Source organism: Chelonia mydas, chromosome 10 (genome assembly GCF_015237465.2).
Source record: "Chelonia mydas isolate rCheMyd1 chromosome 10, rCheMyd1.pri.v2, whole genome shotgun sequence".
Taxonomy (NCBI): domain Eukaryota; kingdom Metazoa; phylum Chordata; order Testudines; family Cheloniidae; genus Chelonia; species Chelonia mydas.
This window is the reverse complement of record NC_051250.2, coordinates 68,093,347-68,114,900: the sequence shown is the minus strand read 5'-3', so window position 1 is coordinate 68,114,900 and position 21,554 is coordinate 68,093,347. Positions and strand designations below refer to the sequence as shown.

The 21,554-nt window shown below is 41.9% G+C and overlaps 1 protein-coding gene across 8 annotated transcripts in view; it reads left to right on the top strand.

Moving 5' to 3' along the window:
* The first annotated feature begins 411 nt into the window (after positions 1–411).
* Positions 412–21,554, top strand: part of ZFAND6 (zinc finger AN1-type containing 6) — a 48,005-nt gene continuing 26,862 nt past the window's right edge. For 3 of the 8 annotated variants that reach the window (XM_043523549.1, XM_043523546.1, XM_037910272.2), the window contains exon 1: positions 421–568. The gene's annotated coding sequence lies outside the window, so the exon portion shown is untranslated. Of the gene's footprint in view, positions 569–2,073; positions 2,173–9,085; positions 9,214–21,554 lie in introns of those variants that run through there. The other 5 variants (XM_043523545.1, XM_037910276.2, XM_043523548.1 and 2 more) reach the window with 5 other exon arrangements.

Genomic DNA, 21,554 nt, shown 5'->3' with positions numbered 1-21,554 from the left:
ATGATTCATGTTACAGTTGCCACAAAACTGCTTCCTATTTGGCACTTTGCCCCTTGCCTTCTTCTTCCTCCTTATCCCTCCTCCCTCCATCTCCCCTTTCTCCTTCCTACCCATCAGCCCTACCCCCTGCCACCCTTTCCACATCCCCGCTCTCCTTCCCAATCTCCTAGCCCACACTTGCCGCTCGCCTCCCCACCCCCCACAGCCTCTGCCACGCTCCCGCCCTTACCTCACCTACTGCCCACCCCCCTCTGCGCTGCACCCCATCCCCCCTCTTTTGCTCCCCCGGCTGGCTCAGGCGGCTGCTGCGCACCGAGGCGCTGTCCCTTTAAATCCCTCTCTGTCCAGCTCTGTGGTTCACGTCGCCGCCGTCCCCTGTAATAATTAGTTGCGGGAGCCGGTGCTACCCTCCCGCCCGCCCTCCCGGCTCCGCCAATCAGCGCCCGCCCGCGTCACTCTCAGGGCAACGAAACAGGAAAAAAAAAAAAAAAGTTTCGTAAAGAGCGAGCGAGCGGGGCCAGCGGCGGCGGCCAGGCGGGGTGGGGGCTTCAGCGGGCCCCGGAGCCAGGTAAGAGCGGGTGCCAGGCTACGGGGGCCCGCTGGGCGGCTGCCTCGGAGGGGCGGCTCCCCCGCATGGTGATGGGGGGCAAGCTGTTCTCCCCCCTCCCCAGCCCCGGGCGTAAAGGGGCTAGCGGCCCCGGCGTGAGGGGGGCGCCCTGGCCGCAGCGGGGCCCTGGAGTGAGGAGAGGGGCCAGGAGGGGTGAGGGGGGCCCCACAGCAAGGGGACCTCGGGAAGAGTAAAGGGAGGCGAGGGGGTGGCTAAGGAGCCCCCCCCCATAGGGGAGTACGGTGGGGCGCACCTCTCCCACACACAAACATAGGAAGTGAGTCTCCCCCAAGGAAGCTGCTGTTGCCCCCACCCCAGTCCTTGGGTGTTTGTGTGGATGAGTCAGGTGAGCGTCCAGGAAGGAGCACCTGGCTGTGTGGCTCAATCTCTAGGACTTCCTGTAATTTGTGGGGCACGGGGGGAGGGGGAATATATGGGGCTTGGACTCAGCGTGTCAGATACAGAGGGTTGAAAGAATCAAAATTGAGTTCCACACTGTGTGTTGTATTTAATTGGTGGTTTCTCCCTTTTTTGAGTTGTTTCTTCTCTTCCCCCCCCCCCCATAACCCCCAACACTAATAGCATGAAAGCCCAAGGGCAACTTTATAAGGGCAAAAACAATGAGTAGTCCTTGTGGCACCTTAGAGATGAACAAATTTATATGGGCATAAGCTTTCGTGGGCTAGAACCTACTTCATCAGGTGCATGGAGTGGAAAATACAGGAGCAGGTATAAATACATGAAAAGATGGGAGTTGCTTTACCCAGTGTGAGGTCAGTCTAACAAGACAATTCCATTAAGAGCAGGATACCAACGGAGGAAAAATAATAAATTTTGTAGTGGTAATGAGAGAGTCCCATTTCAAACAGTTGACAAGAAGGTGTGAGTAACAGTAGGGGGAAAATTAGGTTTAGGTTTTGTAATGACCCAACCACTCCCAGTCTTTATTCAGACCTAATGTGATCGTGTCCAGTCTGCAAATTAATTCCAGTTCTGAAGTTTCATGTTAGTCTGTTTTTGAAGTTTTTTTGTTGAAGAATTGCCACTTTTAGGGTAGGATTTCTACTAGTGTCTTTCAGTGACAGTTCCCCTTCCCTTGTTGTTACTAAACTTGTTTGCAGGTATGTTGGCTTCTACCGTAGGGATGGCTGAATTTCAGAGGTGATGTGATTCATCTGTTTTGTAGAGTGTTATATGATCTTTCTGAACAAAAGGTGCTATATAGAGGTGGCCAGAATAGAGTGTCTTGATTTATTTAACCAATCCAAAATTATTTTTGAGAGAATTTTCATAAATTGTTTTTTCAACCAGCTCTACTGCCATGTAAACATAGGGGGACTGCTGCTTCTGTTGTAAGGGTAAGGATTGAGTTTGTATGTCTGTGGTTTTTATACAGCAACCAGCACTCCATGGAGGGGAGGGTTAGGGCCTTAGGACAGTACTATAATATAAATATTGATTACTAGGATGGCTTCAATCCAGAACATCTGGCTGTTTGGGAGCATGTGGATGAATTTTGCTTCCTGAACAATCTAAATTGTGGTACTAAGCTCCTAGTCGAACCAGTGAGTATGATTGACTTAGGATTTCATTTTAAAATATTGCATTTTTTCTAGTCCTTACAATTGTGAAAATAACCTTCCAAATGTAACCTTGATGCAGTGCTCTCTTTCCAGTCTCTGAAAAGCCTGAAATGCTAGGTTTGAGTGGTGTGAGCATCCCCTTTTGTCTCAGTGGGTTGTTAACTCTGAAAGAATGACTTCTCACTGATCTTTTTTTACACAAGCGTGCAGCAAATGTATTTATGTAGTGGCAGATACTCCCCAGGAATGGTGGTGGCAGAAGCGGCTGCACCTCTTTTTCCCAGGGTTTATAAACGTGTACTACTAGGTATGTCTCGCACGGTTGCACTGCTTTCCCTGACTCTTTGTCTGCACTTGTTCTGTGACTGAAATCCGTGCCCAAAAGGCTTGGGGGGAGTGGGTAGAGAAATTAGTTGGTGGGTTTTTTCTATTCTGCTGCGGGTATATAATCTACTTTTAGTTATTGTCAAACTTCTATTAACATTTAGTGTATTGAGGGTAGTATATATCCCTAACTTTGTAGCCTTCACCTTTAAAACTGAAGTTCAGTCCTCTCCCTTTCATCCAATTATTCCTTGTGATATCCTTCTGGTTCAACCTTAAATAATTCCTTTCTTGGTGTGTTTACACTCTCTTTGAATTGTAGATGGTTAATCATAATCTCATTCCCTTAGATGATTAGCAGAGTTATATGTATCTAGTCCTAAACTTTCTTTAATTTGTTATCCATTTCCTTCAGGCTCCTTGATGATTTTTATTGCTGCTCTTTGAATTCTCTCTAATCTATTGATATCTTTCTGGTATTGAGGTACATAGAAATGTATTTTGCACTAGAAATGGTCTCCAATGTGTCCTTTAGAAGGGGATGGTCTCCTTCTATCTAGTCCAGGGGTTCTCAAACTTCATTGCACTGCGACCCCCTTCTGACTACAAAAATTACTACATGATCCTGGGGAGGGGGAGAAGCCTAAGCCTGCCTGAGCCCTGCTGCCCTGGGTGGGGGAGGAGCGTGGGGCCAAAGCCTGAGCCCTGCTGCCCTGTGTGGGTGGGTGGGGGGAGGGGTGTTGGGCCAAAGTCTGAGCCCTGCCGCCCCTGGCAGGGAGCCAAAGCTGAAGGCAATGGGCTTCAGCCCCAGGCAGGGGCCCTGTAACCTGAGCCCTGCCACACAGGGCTTGGGCTTTGGCCACTGGCGGTGACGCTTAGGCTTCGGTTTTGGCCCTGGGCCCCAGCAGGTCTTAAGTCAAACCTGGTGACCCCATTAAAATGGGCTCGTGACCCACTTTGGGGTTCCAACCCACAGTTTGAGAACCCCTGATCTAGTCCATAATATGCCTTTTTGTTCTGTCCAAAGTATCATTGTGTGGTGTGTGTATAGTGTTTTTGTTTGTTTGCTATATATCACTGCAAGCTTGTATCTGATTTGATATTCACTACTGCCCCTCTGTCACTTTTGGTGTGACTGCTTTTCAGGTGTCTCCTTCACCACTGAATAGTTGTGACTTTTTTTTTCTCCAACTTTCATTACTTTTTTTTTTTTTTTTAAAGAAATCCCAAACTATTTCCTGCATGTGTTTATGTCTTCAGGTCCCTTTGTATTATTTTTTTGTCTTCATAAGCAATTAGTTTGGTATATTATACATATGGAAAGTGGCTTCTAGTTTGTCATAGTTTTGCTCTCATAACTCAAGTGGTGTATATTAGAAAATGTAAGAACTTACAGTGTTTATAAATTCAACATCTGACTACCTTAAACTCAAACTGTCTCCACAAAACCCCATACAGATAACTTACCACTCTTTTTAAAGTTATCAGTAGAGGACAGAAATATTAACACAAGCTACTGAGAAGTTACTATGGTTACTGATTAGGATACCTCCTGTTCCTGTGAAAATGTGTGCTTTTTTGTAGCAACTATATTAATCACTTCTCTTTAAAGAATCGTAAGTACACTTGGCAGCTAATTGGGATAAAGTTATATGCACCTGGATCTTGAGTAGCCTTTCTGAATCAGGTGTTGAACAAATTTTGGCTTGTTCTATATAGGCTTACGGGACATGCTTATTTCAGTTTAGAGAAAAGGGCATACATTGATACTGTACATACATATTCTTAGGCCATTGAATTCAGCATGCTCAACCATACTGTAGGATACTGCTGTTCCACCTGAGCAAGATGGCTGATGTCAAGGGAATGGTCTGGATCCTTCCACAGGGGCTGTAGCCAAAGGGCATGATGTATGATGTCTACCACCAGAACTTTCACCTATATAGTTCTATAATAGTCACTACTCTTTCCTGGTCCTATTGAATATCATAACCCTTGGGAGTGAATGAGATTTCTTGAAGCTACAGTTGTCAGAAAGATGTAACCAATACTCAACTGTTTATCCTTCGTGAAATCTCTCTGTCACCCAGGTATCCCAGCATCTGGGTTTGGAACTGCCTGCAGCTACTCTGTCCTGTTTTATGCTTCTAGGCAGAAGGAAGCACTGTGAGGTGCTTTCTGTCACACTGACAATTATGGACTATTGGAGACTTCAGGGTATTTAATGTATAGGGTCTTTCAGGATATTTTGTCAGACTTTTCTATAGCATCAGTCACAAAAACACATTTGACCTTCTATGGCTAGCCAGGCATCTAAGGGCTGGACTTGGTCATGTGCACTTTTGTTATTTCCAGACTTGATTGTAGCATTGCAATATATCTTGGGTTGAAAACATCAAGACAAGCACTAGACTGCGATGTTACCAAGAGCACATCTATATACTGCTCATTCTGCTGGCTTCCTGTTGAACACATAGTCAGCTTCAAGGTCTTGGTCCTAATCCTCTGGGTTTACCCTAGAATACCTGAAATACTGCTTAACTATCCAGGCGCTTGACTGCCATTGACGGTTTTGCTCCTTTTGAATAATGGAATTGTATATCACTAAGGAGAAGCTCATCTGCACAGGGGAGAGTTTGTTCTTGGTGGTGGAATTCACACCCACAGGATCAAAGGATGAACACTAACTTCAAAACTTTCAGCTGAAAATGCAAATCTCCATTCTTTGATCTTTCCACACAGCTTCTCATAACCTACTAGCATATCTGAAAAATGCAATCTCATGCAACTAACTCATGGAGGAGCAGGTATAAATAGAATACATCAGTGATGTAAATGACACTCTCTTTTGAGGATGATGCCCAGATACTATGCCCATCACCATGGTATAAGAAAGTGAACAGAATAGTGTTTGGAATATACTTTTGAAACAATTATTTGTATGTTCATGTAGTCATTGCACTAGTGTACAAGTAAGTCATCTGTTGAGAGAGTGGCTATTTTAATAGAATAATTTAAAGTATTCAGAGATAATCTGGTGATCAATAGGTATACTATTTTCAAAATGATAAAGAATAGTAAACTTTTTGTATATAGTAACTTCAAAAGAATAATTACTGTTTGTGTAAATATTCATAAATTTTGCAATTTGCCTGGGGTGGGAAAGTAAAATATCTGCCTTTTAATTTTAAGTTATGGTAATAGTTAACAGTGGAAAACAGGTTAAAAGTTAGAGCTGCATTTCTTAAAATAACACACCCAAGAATGAACCCCATAAGAGTACTGGCATATTGACAGCCCTGGAGGCTGAGGACCTTTTTCCACAGTGCAGATACAGCACATGAAGTCTGTAGTTCCCTACATTGCTTTGCAATTAGAAACCTAGAGGTAAGTGTTATGTGTTTCCTAAGACTCCTTCACAAATGGTACCAATTTCTGGCAGGCTTTTGTGATTCACACATGTCCATAGGGACCTGGACTGTGACTGACATGTTTTTACATAGATCACTGAACAGCCATCAGATGAAAGCTTTTGATCACTACCATTCTGTTCTGTTTGAACTGGAGACTTAAATGTAACCGGCTCAGTTCTTCTTTTCCTGAGCTATCTAGTCTCACTAACTTGCTGTATCTTTTATGTATCTTAATATTGCAGCAGAAATAGACTTCTGGGTTTTCTACAATTAAAATAATCAAATGAGACTTAGGCACCTTCTTTTCTTACTCCTGTCCCCAGTGCAAGTTACAGTAGCAGCTAAAATTTGAATTTGTCTTCAAGGCTGCTCATGCTCAGAGCTTCCCTAATTAAGTAGCAGATTGCAACTATGATGATCACACCAGTTTCTGCTGTCTCTGACGATGTTAAAGAGCAGCAGAGGCTTAACTTCCCTTCTGAGTTTGAAATACAGTGAATTTCTTCAGACTCTGATCCAGACGAATATAGGATGTGTGCAGAAATTAAACCTATGAAATTGGTGTCCTTCATGCTCATTTTCAACAGTCCTGATTGTGGTCGTCTTTGAGGCTGGACAGGGATTTGAGCAACAAAATTCCAACCTGGATGTCTAACCCCTAAATTCAGCTGTATTCACACATGAACTTTGATATGTAATAGTTAGGAATCCAAGCCAGTTGTGTCCTTATCTCACTTCTCTGATTTTTGGGGGGGAGGGTTGGTTTACTTCACAAGGGCAGCAGACTATTCCCTGCCCACTTAGTAAAAGTAGGGTATCCCTGGACAAAATTTTCTCCCCTTTCACTACTATGCAGTGTGCTATTTGTTTGGATGTTGCAGATTGCCTGATGGTGGCTGCATTTCTGTGGTGATGGATAGGTATGGATTTTTAAAACACTCTGGGATTCTTCAGGAGGAAAGGTACTATGTAAATATATACAACCTTATATGGTGTAAGCGACAGAACTTGTTTTTAGGGCAGAAGATGTTGCCTTTCCAGAGTAGGGTGGTTTTGATCATAAGATTTTTGTGACTGCAGCTATTTTTCTCACAGACGTGCAACTTCATGAACTCCAAACCGAAAGTTAGAAGTTTGTCCTGGGTATCGTTGTGACCCTTTACAATTCTTAGTCATGTTGCTTTATTTGCCTAAACTATGTTCTTGTCATCGATTGCTTAGATTGCATTGCACTTTTATGATTTAATGCTGTCTTTTGCAATACAGCTGTGAAACTGTATGAAGAGGATCTGAGTAACTTTATTCTTAATGTTCTGTGCGTTCAAAGTACAGAATTCTCACAAAGCATCTTGCGATTAGGCCTCTGAATTGACTTTTTCAGTTAGTATATGAGACACAATAATACATTGTGCACATGTAGAGCCTTCTTAAAGTTAGACCTTTTATAGTGTTTTTTTTAAAGAAGCTTTTTTTAGAAAGTGGTGCATGCATTAAAATGCAGCCTAGTACTTTGCTGTAAATATTTCCCTCGAATGTGGGTAATAATTTAGTCATAGCAAAATACTATATTATCTTGGACTTTTAATCTATAATAGCAAAATAGTGTAGAAGGGCCCATTGCTCTACAAATACAATCTTGGAGACCCTATTTAAAACAGTTATCCCTCAACACTGTTGAAATTGGCATCCATTTTGCAGTATAGCCTAGACCTTAATTATTTCAGAAGGAAAGCTGCTGCAATGGAGTCTTGAGAAAAGAGGGGTGAAAGAGGGCTGGGAATTGGCTGTTCTCCCTGGAGATCTGTTTCCTCCTCCTCCTCTCTCCCTCCCTCTAACTTTTCCCTTGTATTAAAAAAACAAAATTAACCCCCCCCCTCCCCCCCACACACAAACAAACAAAAAAACCACGACAAAAAGTACAAATGTTCAGATAATTCACAGCTTGTACCATCCTGGATATAGTTTGAAACTGATGAAATATTAAACCCATGAAAATTTTGCATGTAATATAACACTAACTGGGCACACTGTGGTGGCACTAAGAGGGGGAGGTATCCTGTTCATCTGTCAGTCTCCAGATTACAACATTTTCTGGGTTGAGTCAGGGAGAGGTCTTCCTGAAGTGATCTGTGCATTTGTGAGACATGATGTGAGATGCCTCTTTATTCTGTGTAACTTTTTCCCCCTGAATGTCAGGCTTGTCAGTTAGGTAGACTTTTTTGGCTGGTGGGGAGAGAACTGTTTAGATTTTTTTTTTTTTCAATGATGCCTAAGATCTTGATAATACAAACATAGTATTTTGTATTATACAGTTATGAAGCATAAAGATCAGATTAATGGAATATTTAGTCATAATCTAATTATCAGATCTAATTATTAGAATTCTCTTTTAAAAATAGCTTTAAAATACTGTTAAAGACTGGATCATCAAAAAATAAAAACCACGGACTGTCTGACACAGAAACATACATAGACCCTGGTAAGATCTAGATATTGGCTTCCACACTATGGAAACGCTTTTGCTGAGTCATGTCTTAAATTAGCAGAAGAAAGCAGGTTGAAACAAGTGACTGACTATTCATATTTTCAAGTTTAGATTACTAAATCATACCTGGAAAGTTACGTATAGTGTGCCTAATTTTTCAGTTAGTTTATTCTGTGATTTTTAAATAGTGAATTTGTTCCTGAAGCTTGAATTAAATTTTATCCTATATTAAAAAGCAAGCAGCAAAGCTTTATATAGATAGAATTCTTTCAATTTCACTTCATGAAGTTTTACAGTACATCTAGTTCTTTAATAATAGACTGATCAGATATGTCAAAAGTATGTATTCTTTAACATCACTTTTATATTTCTAGATAAAACCCTGTGAATCCATATGGTTTTGAGTGCTATGTTCAAGATTTGGAGTGGCAAAGTCTAGGCTTTCACTGTTCAGTTTTATGTAATGTTAATTGGTATGAAGCTGGTCAAAATAATGTAATAAAATGCTGTAGTTTGGCACAACTGAAGGCTTGTGTGCTGTTTCTTTAAGAAACCAGCTAGTCCAGGGTGTTTTAACCAGCTTAACCTAACCTGCTAGCAAGGAAAAGTTCTTTAAATAATGGATATTAAGTTTTACCAATGAGAGATACTAGTTTTACTGAAAGGGTGGAGTTTTTTCCATTTCAGCCACTAGAACTGAAGAAGGTGGGGCTTTCTGTTCAGGTTAGGTTGCTCAGGAGTACAGCTTCCAGTGAAGTTAATCTGGGGTGAAGCAAACAGAAAATTGTGCAGATTTTCTTGGTAGGATTTTTTTTTTGTTCTAATCTTGTTGTATTTCTTCATTTTACCCTTTAAGGCACTTATGCTTATGTGTGTGCCAAATTTCATGATTGTTTTGTTTTCCAGTGCTGGCAGAATATTAAAATGTATGCGGGGAAGCAGAACAAAAGGGCTCTTTGGGCAGGAAATAAGCTGTTGAGAGATGCAAACTTGATTGAGTTTCTTTTATCATTTATTGCTAGTTTAAAGTTTGGTATTTTTATTTGGAAAAAGTCGAGTTGTACAACAATATCTTACCTAGTTGTGTTAATTGTAAAAAAATTGAGGATCATGCTGCTGTTTTCTATAATGTTGTGTAACTCCAAAAGAGCTTTATTTTTAACTCTAACTTCTCTGGTTCTGATGAGACTTGAATTAACTGAATGTGACAGTTGCTACTAGATTATACAATGATAACATTTGTTTAAAGTCATCTGCCTTTGTTTTAAGTCATGTCCATGATTATATCACTTAAGATTGATACTGTTTATTTTTTGTGTTGTACTTAAAAAGGAGAAGAACACTTTGTATAGATTTTGGTGTATTAGGAACAGTGTATGCAAAGAGGTTTAAAAGCTAGATTTAATGTATTCTAAGTCCTCTCCTGGCCCCCCTTCTCTTAATACAACTTCCTGGAATATCAAGGACCATCAGAGCTCTGATTTTAAAAAAACAAAACAAAAGGGGGCCAGGGGAGGAAATTAATTCCTCTTGTGTTTGTTGCAGCCGCTGTCCTTCCAGCTGAAGATGGGGCTTCCTTCAAAAGTAATCAATACCCTACCACCCTGAATCTTATGTGTTGAGCATAGTGTGGTGGTTACTTGTTGTTTGGGAGCGGGGTGAGGGTTATCTTCAGTTTCTACACCATTTTTTTTTTTTCTTTCGGCTTTCATATTTAGGGATGAGTTTTTAGTAATACCTTTTCTCAGTGTCCCAAGGGTCTTCAGGCTTGGAACATGCTATAAATTAGTATTATGGAGAGGAGTTTCTGTTGAGTATTGCAAAGTGTTTACTGTGATCCCTTTTTTATTCCTAGACAGAGAGATCAGATAGTGCCCAAGTCTGGGTATTTGGTTCAAATGCAAGGCATCCTTTTTATTTTTTTAAAAGCCGTCCCTAATTTCCCCCCCTTCCTTCACAAAAGTGTCTGTATACGCATGTGTGCATGCACACACAGTTGTATTCATGCACACCTGATCCTTGGGATCAAAGAAATACTATGTTATGTTCTCTGACATTGATTAACTTTAATGCTTAGATACCAAGTTGATGGATGCATTACAAATAGCTAAGATGTGGCAGTACCTGGAAGTTTGGGGAATACAAGAACAGACATGAAAATCAAACCAGGATCTTCCAAGTGACCACGCAGAGCATTTCACAAGATAGTTAGAGATGGTCAACATAGTACACTTCACACATTTTCAATTTTCCATTAGTTAATTTTCTTTTAAAAAAAAATTGGATTATAAATTGGTTTCATTTTTGTCTAAGTACATCCTAATACAGTGGCATCTCAGGCTTGGTTTGGTATTTTATAGGCTTACGCACACTTATTACATATTCTGATTTTATTATAGCATAATTTTATTCACTTTCTAAATTTTGTTGGGAATGTGTTTTTCTACTAGTAAGTATTATTACAAAATGTATGACATCAAACTATGGAATTATTTTTAATACTCCTCAGTAGCTCTCTACTGGCCATTCTAACGGCCTTTGGGCCAGATGCCTCTTATTTAAATGGCTACTCCTTAATTAGAGGAGAAAGGGAGTACTTAGACAAAAGTTGACTTTAAGTGCAAAGTATCACAAAGATCTTTCAGCTGAAGTTAGGACTTAATTGAGTGACCAGAGTTCATGTTTCAAATGAAAGCAAAAAGAAAAAATAAATGACAGGCTTATATTTGTGCAAACTAAGCATGTATTATATGTATGTATATTTAATGTACACAAGCAAAATCATACAGATTTGTGTAATTTTAGATACTAATTATGCAGAATGCTGCTTTTACTTAGCTGACATTTTCAGCAGACTTTTCCAGTTTAACTTATTTCAAACCAGTCAGTGGTTGAAGCAACCATTCTTTAATTTTTCTTCTATATGATCTACCTAGCTAGTAAAGATGGGACCAGTAATTTTCCTGATGCATTAAACTTTCAGAAGTGACCTGTTCAAGTTTTCACCTCACGTATATAATTCTGATTGGCCCTAAAGGATAAACGTACCACTTTGCTGGCATGGCTGGAGAACTTCTGTATCAAGATACAGCAGGCATCCTTGCCTGTATTCAGAATTGCAGATAAGCAATCTGAATACATTTGCTAGTTATTCCAGCAATTTATACTAGTAAAACATTATCTTACACAGACAAGTCTTCTACACACTGAGGGGTGTATCTTCTGTGTTCGGAGATTCATGTACATACTACTTACGTCAAGATGGAAATTTACACATCTGATGTAACTGAAGTTTACATTCTCTTTAAGATTAAACTCCTAACAGACACTTAGGGCTAGATCATGCTTTCTTCATCCATTCATGGAAAAGAGGGCAAAGGCATCGGTGACCTCATGGACCCATTCTTCCTCCCACCTACCTGCTGAAGTCACTCCATGGAGTAGTGATTGGATGGCCCTGCATTGAGTATGGGTGTAGCTGAAGCACACTGCCCCCCTTCCCCCCCGCCCCTTCAGCCCTGTGTAAACTGCTTGGGAAAGTTAGTACAATTTGAGGCTGTATTGTATTTCCCGTGGAACTCCCTTCATGGTGAGGATACTGCTTTAAGGTTGTCCAAACTAGGAAAAGTGGTGTAGTATTAATAGATTTGTAAAAACTGCCTTGTCCATACTAGAATGTTTACCATGTTAGTTACCATCTATTTTCCTAGTGAAGACAGGGCCTAAATGGGGATCCAAGGGGCAGCTTTGGTTGTTGGTGCTGTGCTGCCAGCAGGTGGATTAGGGATAGGATACTGGAGGTACCGAGCTCATACATAAGAACAGGGACTTCAAGTAGATATCCTTGGCTTCCCATGGTGTGGAATTTTGCTGAGGAAGAAGTTGAGTATTTTCACACAACTTTGTTACAGTATAATCAATCAATAAAATGACCTGTAAAACAATAAAAAATAGCTTTTGCTCATTTTAGCTGCATTAAGATTTATATAACAGAGCCTTGAAAAGTTTCTTCAACATAACGTGGGTTTTTTTTCCTGCTTGTTTTTTTACTTTAGAAATATCAGAAATGTTAAGTCCTTCCCTGATTTTGTTGGATGTGTGAGGGTGTGTGGACACTTTGAGCTGAGGGGGTAAACTTCAGCTCAAGGAGACATACCCCTGGCGTGCTAAAAATAGTGTATAGCAGCATGAGCAGTGGGAGGGACTAGCCACCCTGACTATGTACCCATCCAAGACCGCAGTACGTACTCAGGCAGCTAACCTCTTGTGCTGCTGAGGCTATATTCTGTTCTTATTGAGCTAGCATGAGTGTGTCTCCTTGAGCTGGAATTTATACCTCCAACTCAAAGTGTAGACGTACCCTCAGATATACGTGGTAACCTCTCAACCCTTAATTGAAGGGTGGGGGACAGGTGATCTATTATTTCAACTGTGTTTATAGGGCTTTTGAGTTAAATAGGGATTAGCAAAAACCATGCTTTATACAGTCTAAATGAAAAGCATTTCCCTCCCTCAATCAGGCCTCACTTTCTTATGTTCCTAGTTCTCTAGTTGTTCATAATCTTTCAGATAAAATGGGGTAAACAAGACACGAACTTTTAACGTTACATACAGAGAACTTTTTAAAAAAGGTTTTATTCATCATGAAGAAACAAAATGAGTTAAAACCTAATTTCTTCCCCCACCCCTTTAAGACCGCTTCAGGCAACTTCTTGAGGCTCTTTGCTAAATAACTGAAGCCTTGAACTTAAGGGCGCATCTTCACTAGCAATGTTAAAGCACTGAGCTCTCCCAGTGCTCTAAAAAAACCACCTCCACAATGGGAATAGCTCCCAGCGCTGGGAGCACAGTCTACACTGGCGCTTTACAGCGCTGAAACTTGCAGCGCTCGGGGGTGTTTTTTCATACCCCTGGGTGAGAATGTTGTAGCGCTGTAAAGTGCTCGTGTCGACAAGCCCTTACATGCTAAACAAGCTGTAGGGATTGAAAGCTTCATATTTGCCAGAAGGTGGTGATGAGGGGGATAAGAGGGTGAATATTTACTTCCCATACAGTAGTTTTTAAATGGGAAATCCATAGAAGTTACCCCTTCTGCTGTTAACCTGTCAAGATTTGCAGAACCTGAACTTGTCTCTACATTCAGAGTTTGGGCTTCCTGTGCACAGGGTGATTCCTGGCCAGCCATCTTATGTTGTGCCATGACACATTTGTATCGTAACACTGACAAATAGCACATCCTGAAGGATAGCCTAATATGTAGTAATACCATGTTTGCTGGACCAAACTCTGAACAGCATGGCTGGCCTGGCGGGCTCTGACAACCACCCAAACAGTTTAAGTAGCCCATGTTTTAAGACAGTAATGCTATGGTGTGCCTTCTGTGATTCATAGTGCTAATTTGTGTAGCCACATGAGGTGTTGGGGAGAGAGATAAATACAAATTCAAAGCCATGTTACAGTAGGAGCTTAACATTAGTATTTTTTAGGCCAAAAATTAGCTATTGCCAGCATACTTGAATGTGCTGTATTGGACTTCTGAAATTCTTTTACTAATAACTATTTTCAGCCACAAATGTGTGTCTGCGCTACACTTAACTTTGGCAAAGAAAATAGACTAGACACTCACTTTCTGGCTGTTGAGTACTAACACAACTTTGGACTATTGTAATTGAAATAAAGATGTTTAAAGTTTCTCCCATAAAAATCCTATTTTTACAGGCATTTGGAACTAAATCAAGCTGGCAGTAGTAGTTTTTCAAACTAAGGAGTAATTTATATATCTTTGACCTAAATGTATTTAGAAATATGTAGATACATTTAACCAGTTGTTGGTCATGTTGTGTATCTGGTGGCAAAAGAAATAAGGCTAAGTATCAGATTGCAAAAAAGTAACCAAGTTTGTATTAAACTGTTGTAGGAGGTGGAGTGAATGAAGTTGCTTTCAGAAGTACAGTCTCATGGAATTATGTCCTTAATGTTGTAGTACTTCTGTTGTCCAGTAGAACATTATTTAAAGCAGCTTAGGAGGACAGGTGTGGCAATACAGTGAACATTTCTTAACAAGAGATCTGCAGCTTTTTGGTAAATTGGTATGTCTGTTAAAGGGTGAGAATGCAAAATGAGAAGTTGAAGGTGGTTTTTCCTGTCTAGCTTCTCTGAATTCAAGTAAGCAGCTTACCAAGGTAGCTTTTGTTGTCGGTGCAGGGGAGTTTATATGATTAAAATTTTCTAAGAACTGCATTAGGCTTTTTATGTTGGGATAGTTCCAACAATAATTGCATGATACCGTGGGATATTGGTGTTAAATCTTGGAATAAAATTGATTTGCAGTTATATTTATGGTAATCCATTAACAGTTCAACAACTTTGGCTGAGTAAAATTCAAAGATAAGTGGTCATGTAATCACTACACAGTATCAAAAATCCCACTTTATTAAGAGTTAAGGTTTCCAGGTGTCCAGTTTTTGACTGGAACACCCGGTCAAAAAGGGAACCTGGTGACTCCAGTCAGCACCACTGACTGGGCTGTTAAAAGTCCGGTTGGCATGGGGCTGGCAGGCTCCCTACCCAGCTCTGTGTGGCTCCCGGGAAATAACAACATATCCTTCTGGTCCCTATGCATGGGGCGGTCATGGGGGCTCCATGCACTGCCCCTGCCCTGAGCGCTGGCTTCGCAGCTCCCATTGGTCAGGAACTGCGGCCACTGGGAGCTGTGGGGGCTGCACCTGCAAGCAGGGGTTGCGTGCAAAGCCTCCTGGCCATGTCTCTGCCTAGGAACCTGAGGGACATGCCAGCCGATTCCTGGGAGCCGCCTGAGGTAAGCACCCCCCACAGCCTGCACCCCTCACACACTCCTGCACCTCAACCCCCAGCCCAGAGCCCCCTTCTGTACCCCAAACTCCTCATCCTTGGCCCCACCCCAGAGCCTACACCTGCAGCTAGAGCCCTCATTCCCTCCTGCACCCCAACCCCCTGCTCCAGTCCAGAACCCCCTCACACACTCTGAAACCCTCAGCCCTGGCCTGGAGCCCCTTCTTGCACCACAATTCCCCCATCCCTGGCCCAACCGCAGAGCTTGCATTCCCAGCCAGAGCCCTCACCCAGTTTTGCACCCCAACCCCCTGCCTCAGTCCAGAGCCCCCTCCCCACAGGCTGAACCTCTCATTTCTGGCCCCATGCTGGAGCCCTCACCCCCGCCAGCTCTCCAAGCCACTGGCCCAGCCCAGTGAAAACGAGTGAGCGAGCGTGGAGGGAGGGAGCGTGGGGGAGAACGAGCGATGGAGAGAGAGGCCTCAGGGCAGGGGTGGGGCAAGGGTGTTCGGTTTTCTGTGGTTAGAAAGTTGGCAACCCTATTAAGAGGTGGTGAAACACAAAATGAAACACGACAGTCCAAAATGAGACTTATGTCCACCTCGGTAGAGCAGCAGGGATTTTAAAGAGGGGGATCGTGAATTATTTTACAGAACACATAAGCAACTGTTTTTAAACAGTAGACTTCTATTAAAAACACACTTTGCTTGGGCTTTGCTGTTAATGTTACAAAGACCCTCTTTTATTTCTAAAAATGAGCAGTCAACTAATTTACAACAAATCAGTTTCCCAATAAGATTTAGAGGTCAGAATAGAAAGGATGAAAGCTTTCATCTCACTATATTTAAGTAATTCTTGTGGTTTGGCCCAACTTTCAAATATTGAAGCCTTTTCGTAGGTGTAGTCCAGATTGTAAGTTTGATTTAAAACTAGGTGTTATGTACCATATTGTTAACAGTCAACTAAATTTCTTATCTTTTGCATTTTAAAAAATAACTTGCTTCTGTTCTATCCTTTTTATTATCCTTAATGTCACACCGTTCTCTTAACTAATCACAACGTATCTTCCTTCATTTTCATCTGTGTGCTCTCTCTCTCCATTGCTATACTTCCACCCTATGTTTTTTTCCTATATATCTAAGTAGAATTGCTCAGTATACTTTTCTAACTTGCCAGAAAGAGTGACTTGTACATATTGTCTACAAAACTACATTTTAGAGGTTTCAAACTGACATGGCTAATGCTTAGTTTGATTTTACTACAGCAATTAGCTTGCCATTCTGCAAAGTCACAGTGTGACCTATGGCCTCAGTTTTGTATGCATAGTACGTAAACCAGTCCTTGCATGCTGCTGTTGCCCATTTATCCCTATATCTTTCTAAATTTTACATCAATTCTTCATTGCACAATCACAAATTCCAGAAGTGATATCAGTCTGTCCCGTATATTGGAGAGTTCCTGACTCAGCCTTGATGACAGTTTAATTTCTCACTGTCAAGACCCTAGAATGCTGTTTATCCAGTCATAATAATTGACTGAAACTCTTTGGTAAGCTTTAATTGACCAGAAGGCTCCTTCCCGCAGCTCGCATTGGCCGGGAACAGCGATCCGCGGCCACTGGGAGCTGCGGGCGACCATGCAAATGTAAACAAACAGTCTAGTGGCCCGCTAGTGGATTACCCTGATGGGCCGCGTGCAGGCTACAGGTTGCCCACCGCTGGTCTAAACACACAAAACAGAGGGGAAGGAATTATATAACATGCAAGCAAAATGACTGAGTTGATATTTGGCATGCATATTGTTAGTTCCACAGATTTTCTTTTTCCTCCATCCCCTTCATCTGCTCCCTCTTGCCATATGGCCATATATATTTTTTTCTATGTAGTGTTACGGAAAGAACTCTGTACAAAGGTGCCATCGTATTAAGAGGAGAAACAGTGGCATCCAGCAATATTGTTTTTAGACCATTGTGATCTTAACTTGCTCATCTAAATATTCTGGATGGTAAATGAGTAGGGGGATGGTGGGAGGGGGAAAGGCAATTAACCTGGAGTTGCATATCTGAGGGCTTGTCTTCACTAACGTGCTTCATTGGCACAGCTGGATGTCATTACTCCACCTCAACAAGAGGTGGAAGCTCTGTCGGCGGGAGAGCGTCTCCCGGCAACATTGCATGGTGTAGACACCGCTTTAAGTCTGTGTAACTTGTATCACTTGAGGGTGGCTTTTTCACACGTCTGAATGACATAAGTTACATCAACTTAAGCGATAGTGTCAACAAGCCCTAAATCTTGTCCAAAAACCATGTGTATTATATTTGGTTGTCCAAAAAAGGTGGTTGACAACTTTTTGTACCCAAACCGAGTACTTATATTGTGTTCTGGATAGAAAGGTTGATTTAGTGACTAAAGCACTAGGTTTGGTATGTAGACTTTTATTCAAGTCCTGACAGTCAACTCTCTTTCATCCTTTTGAGGTTGCGAAATTGAAATCCATGCAGTTTATTCTATATGGGCTTTAGGAAGAGATGTTAAAAATGTGTCTGTTCCATGCTGATCTTTAAAAACACACAGTACCCTGGGCCTCTTCCGAAGACTGGAGGATTTGTCTGAGGTCTGATGTACACCTAAAAATTACGTTGACCTAGTTACGGCATTCAGGAGCATGAAAAACTCACACCTCTGAGAAATGTAGTTAAGCCAACCTAAACCCTAGTATAGTCACATTAGATCGATGGAAGAATTATTCCATTGACCTAGCTGCTGCCTCTCAAGGAGGTGAATTTACTACTGCAACAAAAAAAAACGCTTCTGGTGTTGTAGTGTCTGCACTACAGTGTTACAGTGGCATAGCTGGGGTTCACTACTGGGGTAAGTCAACTTAAGTTATGCTACTCCAGCTATGTGAATAATGTAGCTGGAGTCGACGTAGCTTAGGTCGACTTACCCTGGTGTCTGTGCTGCGTTGATGGGAGACGCTCTCCAATCGATTTCCCTTACTCTTCTCAGAGAGCTGGAGTACTGGGGTCGACTAGAGCAGTGGTCTCCTAACTTTGTGGATCGTGCACCCCCAGGGCCAGCTCTAGGGAAGCAAAAAAAAAAAAAAAGAAAAAGAGCAGCTACTGCCGGCGTGCCGCTGAAGATGGAGCGGGGAAGAGCCCAGCTGCCGTCGGCGTGCCGCCCAAAGAATCAGAGGTCCAGGAGCGCTGCTGCTGTGCCGGCGGCGCTCCTCCTGCCGCGCACCCCCAGGGATGGTCTTGCGCATCCCCTGCGGTGCGCGCACCCCACTTTGGAGACCACTGTACTAGAGAGCGCTCTGCTGTCAGTTTAGCAGGTCTTCACTAGACCAGCTAAATCGACAGCTGCTGCATCAATTTCAGCAGCATGGATCTTCCAGGTGGTGAAGACCAGCCCATAGCCTTAGTGTCCTTGGCTAAATGGGCTTTCCTACACCACTGTTGTATGATTTCAGTTAGCTGCCCCAGCAGTGCCCATATTTTAGCAGAGTGGTGTGTATTGGGAACCTTCAAAAGGCAAGTCACTACATAAACACAAACTGTTGTAGATTCAGTATAGTGAAATAAACACCCCTCCCTCTGAGACAAGGTGCTGATTTGACATGACATAAATCCTGGATGGACAAGACTGAAACCTGAGGCTGATAATGAAATCTGACCTGCCTGAGTATTTCTTGTAAATGATCCCCAAGCTATACTTCAGGGAGACTATATACATATTCAGCTTTGTGCTCCCTGTCTAATGTGTGGCGGTTGGCCTCCTTCCTCAGTTTCCTTGTAGATGTCGAAAATGCCAACTTTCATTTCCAGTGTGACTTTGGATGTGCCAATCAGTCAGTGCCCAAGTGCTTAAGTGCAAGTTGGCAGCTTGTGTTACGGGCAATGAATAATTAAACTTCACTTGTGCAGATGGGGTTCTGGCGAACTAAACTGCACGAGACAGTGAGTGAGGTAATATATTTTATTGGACCAACTTCTGTTGGTGAAAGACAACCTTTCAAGCTACGCAGAGCACAAGACTTTCTTAGCCGGCATGCAAAATCAGTACTTTTGTCCTATGGTTACGCTCACTTTTTACAATCATTGGAGAACAGGCTTTTAAAATGTACCGCATAAGTTACTGGATGGCCAAATACAAAAACAGAGGAGCACCCTCTGAGTCAATGGATAAATTTAAGTGCATTGTGCATGGAAAAGTGATTCTTGCCGCAGGGAACTGAATACTTATATTTCTCACTATGCTGAAAATGTGTACCTACATATCCTCTCTACAGTTGGCAAGGCAGTAACTTTCAGCTGAGTGCCCCATGTAGCATGTGATCATAGTGAGAATATTGTATATTCTGTACACTTAAATTAGACATGGTGCACAACTCCAGATGGAAGCAACATAGCACGCTATTGTGAGTGGTAATAGCAGTAACCCCGGAAGTTAACCACATCCCCAGGTCTTGAATTGCTATCTTAAATTATATAATTTGTATTGGAGTAGCACCGAGGAGCCCCAGTTAGGGACCAGGATTCCATTGTGCTAGTTGTACAACTGCAATTCTATAAACTGACTTTCAAATTCTACACTGTACTGTTTATGCAGCAATTGCTCTTAGTTTCTGTTCTTGCTGTCAAAATTCTCTGCGACAGGTATCTTTTGAGAACTTGTGTTAAAACAGCTTTTGTAACTGCCTCTTTCCTCTAGGTTTAAATAACTGTTTAAAATAAGTGAGACCCTGGCTGCTTCAGGAGAGTATGTGTATGCTGCAATTAAACAGCCATATCTGGCCCATGTCAGCTGCTTCAGGCCTGCAGGGTTTGGGCAGTGGATTGTAAAATTGCAGTGTAGATGTTCGAGGTGGGACCCTCCCTCCTCATAGGCTCTCAGAGCTTGGGCTCCAGCCTGAGCTCGAACATCTGCAGTGCAGTTTTACAGCCCTGCAGCCCAAGTCCCACAAGACTGACTCAGTTGACATGTGCCAGCTGCGAGTAGTCTAACTGCAGTGTAATCATACCTTTATGGGATGTCTACACTGTGATTTTAAAAAACCTGCAGCATTGAGTCTGAGAGCTTAGATTAGCTGACTGTGGCTGCTGGGCTAAAAATAGCAGTGTAGACATTTGGACTGCAGCCCAGACTGAGACTCTCCACCCTTGCAAGGGCCAAAAAACAGGGTTCTAGTTTGAGCCTAAATATCTACGTTGCAATTTTATAGCCCTGCAGCTTGAGGCCAAGTCAGCTGACACAGGCCAGCCGCAGGTGTTCTATTGCAGTGTAGATATACTCCCACCCCCAGGGTTTCTGGGACCTTGGATCAGCATGATTTGTGTGTAGACAGAAGAGGGGTTAGGCTTGATCCAGAGTTCAAATCCTGGCTTACATTGTAGTGTAGATAGAATAATCAATTCACTGAGGCTCAAAATAAACTAAAGCTATAACAATTCTCCCAGCAATTACTTGAATAATTTTGTAAATGTTTGAATTTACTTTGCAGATTGTCATCTTGCAAAGCTAGAACGGTTTTCAGACACCGGATCCAAGACAGCTTTTGGAGTTGTGCTACTCTGCTTTACATTTTATAAATGATATTCAAAACATACCTGGTCTTATCCTTAAAATCCTAAACTAATCTAGATAGGTACCCCTTTGGTTAGCTAAACCGAATAGCAAAATTTTACATTATGAGAACACATCCTCTCTGCTTCAGCTTCCCCTGCCCCCTGACACTTCAGTAGGACAGTGTGTCCCGGACAGTCTCTGATATCCGGTATCTTTTTCCTCCCTACCATCCCCTTTGCATCCCTGGTGTCCCTCAGTTATACCTCTCAAGTTTCCTTTATCATTCCATCGTTCCTCATGACCTCCCCTAGAAAGATATTCACACAAGTCCCTTCAGAGATGGATAAGACAATCTCATATGTAATGTCCATATTTATGAGTCTGAAATTTATTCAGAATTAGTCTTTGCTTGTACAAACAACTTTGGTTCCTGTATTACTATTTAGTTTATACCAGTGTTCCAGCCACCTCTGCCTTCGCATTTTATTGCAAAATAAGCATGCTTACTCTAAGCATTGTTTGCTATTTGTTTAACCTAATAGACATTATTTTTCATTTTTATTTCCTGTTTTGGGGAAGTCAGCCTGAATCCAGCTCTAGTGACAAAGCTCTTATTTTCCTGTGATTTGTAGCTTTATAAATGTGGATTGGCAGTTTAACACTCCTCTGTCAAGGGGGTAAAAGTAATTTAAAATGTTACAGCAGTGCCCTTTAGTCTTAAATTCTGAACATGTCCTGATGACGCTCTCGGTAGCACACTCACCT